Source organism: Echinops telfairi, unplaced genomic scaffold, assembly GCF_000313985.2.
Source record: "Echinops telfairi isolate 266 unplaced genomic scaffold, ASM31398v2 ScPeMD7_3509;HRSCAF=4178, whole genome shotgun sequence".
Lineage (NCBI taxonomy): Eukaryota > Metazoa > Chordata > Mammalia > Afrosoricida > Tenrecidae > Echinops > Echinops telfairi.
Window position 1 is genome coordinate 17,632,589 of NW_022107407.1, and position 6,000 is coordinate 17,638,588.

Consider the following 6,000-nt stretch of genomic DNA (forward strand, 5'->3'; position numbering starts at 1 on the left):
TTTGGCTGAACATTTTTACCAACCAATCCATGACTAGCACAAGGTTACTAGATAGCAATGTTGGATAGCTTTCCAAAAAGGCTTTCTTAAAAATCACCATACAGTTCTGTTGGCAGTATTCAACATTTTGTTTACAGTCATTCTACAAAGTTATGTTATGAATCATTACACACCAAGGTATGTACTGATTTTGTTTTCTTTTTTCATGAAAATGGTTTTTAACATTGAAGTGCCACACATATAGATCCTTTGTGACTGTAATCATTAAACGAACATGGTTTTCTCTAAAGTATTCCCCCTTTTTGTATCTTAGTATTATTTAGAATTAATCCTCAAATGAAATAAGACCAAAAATAAGCTTGATATGGAAGAGTGGAGGTCTGGTAACCTTTTAATTTTAGGAAATATAGGAAATTTCATATATTTTTGTTTTTGTATTGGTCACAAGCTTGTTCATAATTACAGCTCTGTGGAATAAAGTAAGACTTTATTAAAATGTCCTTAATAAATTTTTCTTACAGAACTTTTATCTGATTTTTTTCCAGCGTGGCGTTTTAGATATTTAATTGACTTGCCTTTATTTTCATTTTTTGCTCTGGTATAAAGCCACATCATTAGATCTTTCTAATTCAAGTTAAAATAACCACAAAAACAACCTGACTCACTGCCATCTAGTCAATTCTGACAGGTCATAGTGACCTGTCCTACAGTGAACCTGTAGGACAGGGTAGAACTTCCCCTTGTGAGTTTCCAGGACGATAACTCCTTATGGGAGTAGGAAGCCTCGTCTTTCTCCCATGGAGCAGCTAGTGGTTTCAGTTAGCAGTCCAACGCAAAACCACTATGCATTATTCTTTAGAATTTACAAAGCTGTTTCATATAAATATTACTTCATTTTCTCAGTAATTCTCTCTGGTTATCATTATTCTTAATGTTTTCTAGTGTAGAAACTGAGATTAAATTGTTAATAAAAGTCTCTCTCTAATCTAGGTAGACTTAAGATTTGAATCAAGTTCTTAAAGCATGGTGCCCAAACCTTATGGTATATATTACATGTCTCATCTCATTATATCTGAGTTATTTGTAACAAATATAGTTCTGAACATTAAAAGCCAAAGTAATTATATGCATTTTGCTAAATGAAATCACAATAGTGTGTTTTTAATGCAAAGCTCTAACATATTAGGTATTATCATTGGTTCAGGATTAATATTTTTTAAATTACTATGAAATTGGTATTTTACCAATATGTCAAAGGAATATTGTTCCTTTAGTTCCATCAGACAATATGTTTGAATTGTTTATTTAACTGACTTAAGGTAAGTGGTATTATTATTTTATAAATGGGTAAATGAAGGTTATGAAAATTTTGAATTTAACTAACATCATACAACTAGTTACAAAATGAATTGAAATCAAGTCTATAAATTGCAAAACTTCTAATTTTATGATTACATGTCATTTTATATAGTATATACTGTGAGAAATACATAACTATTTTAAAATTTTTCCTAGAAAAATATGCATTCATGATATTTATTCACATATTTTCAATATACCATGTTTTTTCTTAAATGTTTTAATGGGAAAACAAAGTATCTCCAGCCCACTCCCATATTTACTCAAAGTAGTAAAAAGAGCACTTAGTTTAATTATAAGGTCAGTTAGGAATTTCCAACTATAAATGTCAGTTTCTCAATGTCTCCAACTCACTCCTTCCAACTGTTTTATTCTATTTTCATGTATACTTTAAACAGAAATTAATTCTCAAAGTTTAAATATGCACAAAAGATAAAGTAGGAAAATGTGCATCGCATTGCTACAGAAGTAGCACAATAAAACTTCATTGAAATTAATTTTATATATCAAGTATATTATTAATGTAATTTAATTTTTACAAATATTTCCTACAGAGTTACATGAAAAAAATCATATGAATTTTGGAAGTATATAATTATTTGTGTCCTTATAAATCTTCCAGCATAAAGCTTTGGTGTAAAATATAGCCCAGCTTGCTTATAATTTCCTTCGTTGTCAGTTTGCATCAAGTTGATTCCAACTCAGAGAGACCTTGTATATAACAGAATAAATAATTCTCCAATTCTGCACAATCTTAATGATTGTTATGTTGAGTATATTGTTGCAAGTCATCTAAATCAGGGTTTCCCTAATTTTAATTTAACCTTTACCAAACACAATATCATTTCCTAGCAATTGTTCTTTCCTGGTGGTTTATTCAATGAGTGAGTGAAACTCTTGCCATCCTCCCTTCTAAAGACCTGGTTGTATCCGATTCTATTTCCTTTTTTTATCAGTCCACAGTGCATTCAATGATTTCACCAGCACCACAATTCTGATGAATTACTTTCTCTCCCGTTTTCCTACTTTTGGTTATATACCTTTTGCAAACAGTTAATATGCTTTAGAAACAATAATTTCCAGTAATGTGTTATCCAGTATGAAGGAGGAAGAAGTGTAGGAAGCTGTTGCAGTAGATCAGCCTGAAAGAAAATAATGAACATGAAAAGGAAAAGAAAAAAACTCACTGCCTCTGAGTCAAAGAGAGGGGTTTCCCCAGGAAACTACAATTGGTGGGATTAGGAGCAAGACGAGAATGGGGCTGGCAAGACAGAGAATAGAAGTCGTAAAGGATAACTACATGCAAAGCATAGCACTCGGAGAATGCTTGCCTGGAAAAGGAAGGAAAATGAGTGTGATCTGCTACAGGGACATCCATATAAGCATTCAGTGAGCAGTTTGAAATATAGGGCTGAAGTGAGGGGGTAGTTCAACCCCAGATTAATGAATTATGTTAAGGTGTTTGTGACCTATGTAGTTTCTGTTGAGGTGAACAGTAAAAAATGTTGCAAATTTTGCACTACTGGCGATGGCAGTTTGGGGTTTCAAGACCTTAGAGCCTTCTATCGAGTATCTAAGACAACACAAAGTTGATTTAGTGTGACAAACTACAACTGACTATAGCTCTTCTACTTGAATGATGGTGGGGAAACTTAAACCACAGCATGTCCAAGGAAACATTGAATACATATGTCCAGCACTCACCATTCTTGAATTTTGTAATTATAAAGTTGCCTACTCTATAATTTGTTACCCTAAAAATCAAGATTTGTAGTACTTTCACAGTTATTCATGGACATGCATAGAGCAGCAAGATTTGAGCACCTGCTACACTCTTTGCCAGCTGAGGTAGAGCAAAGTGACACACTATCTTCTTGGCTTACCTCTCATACTATAATGACTGTCCTTTTCTAAGTTTAATTAGCATGTTTTTTCTCATTTCTTGCCTTTTATTTTTTAATTGGTAATTTTGCTATTTAAATAGCCTCCAAGCATAGTGCTAAAGTGCTGTCTAGTGCTACTGAATGCAAGAAGAATGAGGTGTGCTTTATGGAGAGAATATGAATTAAATATATTTCATTAAGGCATGAATTATAGTGCCATTGGCAATGAATTCAATGTTAATGAGTCAAAATGTAAGTGTCTTTAAACAGAAGCATAAAGCATGTAAATTAAATTTTGCAATTTTGTTTTAATCTAATTGGTGAAAGTGTTGGATTTTTAAAGCAAGGGAGTTTTTGCTTCTGTCATTTCATTATTAATCTACACTTCTCTAAGCAATTTATTCTGGAAATTTTCCACACTAACTTAAAGGAGTTAGTTGAGGAGAACTTGAAGTACTTGCTGATGGAGATCAAGGATTGGAGCCTTCAGTATGGATTACAACTCAATGTGAAGAAAACCCAAATCCTCAAAAGTGGACCAATAAATAACATCATGAATGGAGAAAAGATTGAAGCTGTCAAGGATTTCCCCTTGCTTGGATCCACAAACAATACTCTTGGAAGCAGCTGTAAAAAGATCAAATAACTCATTGTATTGGGTAAATCTGCCTCACAAGACCTTTTTAAATGCTGAAAAGTAAGGGTGTTACTTTGAAGACTAAGGTGCCCCTGACCCAAGCCAGAGTATTTTCAATTATTGTATTTACTCATGTATAAGCCAAGTTTTTCAGCACATTTTAAATGGAGTTTTTGTGGTAAAATTAGGTGCCTCAGCTGATATTCAGGTCAGCTTATACTTGAATATATATGGTACCTCATATGTATGTGAAAGTTAGATTTTGAATAAGGAAGACCAAAGAAGAATCAATGCATTTGAATTATAGTGCTGGTAAAGAATATTGAAGGTACTATGAACTTCCAGAAGATCTGTCTTGTTGGAAGAAGCACAACCAGAATGCTCCTTAGAGGCAAGGATGGTAAGACTTCGTCTCACATACTTTGAACATTCTCAGGGGACACCAGTTCCTGGAGAAAGACATCATGCTTGGTGAAGCAGGGAGGCAGCAAAAAAGAGGAAGGCCCTGGGCAAGATGCATTGCACAGTGGCTGCAACATGAGCTCAAACATAAGAACAATTTTAAGGATGGTGCAAGACTAAGAGGTGTTTTGTTCTATTGTACATAAGGGTTTTTTGAACAGGAACAGACTAGATGGTACCTAACAACTTAAAGGAGGAAGTAGAAGTGTGGTATATAAATTGTATGCTAGAAAAGTAGATTAAAACACTGGATGTGCTTAAAATGTGATAGAAAAATAGATGAAATGTCTCTCGTGTCAATAATGTCAAATAAATCAATTTTTAAAATAAAAAAACATATGAGGACCTAATACCGGGGGTTTAAGTGGAGAGAAAATGTTTTGAGAATGATGAGGGCAATGAATGTATAAATGCGCTTTACATAATTGATATGTGTATGGATTGTGAGAAGAGTTGTATGAGCCCCTAATAAAATGATTTTTTTTAAAAGAGAAAAAAAAAACATTTCGGCATGTATCACCAAAAAACCATCAAATACAAAAGTGATTCCAAAGGTAATAGTAGTTAGACAATATTAGCAAAAATAAAAGAGGCATTATATTAATATCAAGGTTAAATTCAAGGCAAAATACATTCATTAGTAAAAATGCTATATATAATAAAAATATAATCCATAATAAAATTATTTTACAAATGTTAATGTACCAAATACAGGATTTACAATTAAAAATAAAAGCATCTAAGAAATACAAGAAAATATAAACAAATGCAACAATAATGAAAGAATAAAGCCACCCCCAAAACTTCCGTTTTAAAAAGTAGAATATTACAGGTCACATTCTCTAATTACAATGCAATTACATAAGAAATTAATAACAACTAGGAAGAAGTAAATGTTCTGGAATTGATTGTGATGATGATTGTACAACTCTTGATATGATTGAATTATTGAACTGTATGACATGTGGATGAAGTGCCAATGAAACTGTTTTTAAAAACTTAATAACAAAAAATAAACAAAAGAAATCCTTACCTCCTGAAAAATCTAAAACTCCCAAACAACCCTTGGACCTGGTTTTTTGGTTTAAGAGATCAGTATCTTGATTTTTCCAATATCAATGTGGGACAAGTACCCTAAAAATTCTGGACTAAAGGCCTGTTGCACTAAGCAAAATGTCTTTAATTAGAAGCATACAAAGGTATGTACTGATTGGTTGATGATAATGCTATGACCATTGGTTTATAAGAACCTAACCTTTGGTTCCCCTAGCAGAAATTTTGAACTAATGGGAGGCAGCTACAAAACTACACTAAACCTATGAGAGGCAGAATGTGTATAAAGTGGAAACCTGTCAGAGAAGAAACTTAAATATCTACTAAAAGAAAAGAGATATGGTGTACCTTGCCAAAAATGGAAAATTTGCAAAATCCAGAGAAAAAAAACTCCAAGATAACCTTGGTGGGTTCTGGCTCTCACAATTTTTAATAGTATTTAACAGAAAGAAAAAGCTCAAGAAAAGCAAAATTCCAGATGACACAAACAAAATCTAATGCTAAGAGAGACAACAAAAAGTTTACTACTGTCCGGCGCCTCGTAAGATACAAAAATAATTTATAAATTATTAAGGGTGCATGGGGGAAAGGGAAGGGGAGGGGGGG

General features: G+C 32.9%; 1 protein-coding gene across 3 annotated transcripts in view; it reads left to right on the forward strand.

The window, feature by feature from the left end:
* STXBP5L (syntaxin binding protein 5L) overlaps positions 1-6,000 on the forward strand; it is a 372,896-nt gene that overhangs the window by 329,987 nt on the left and 36,909 nt on the right. The window lies entirely within an intron of this gene.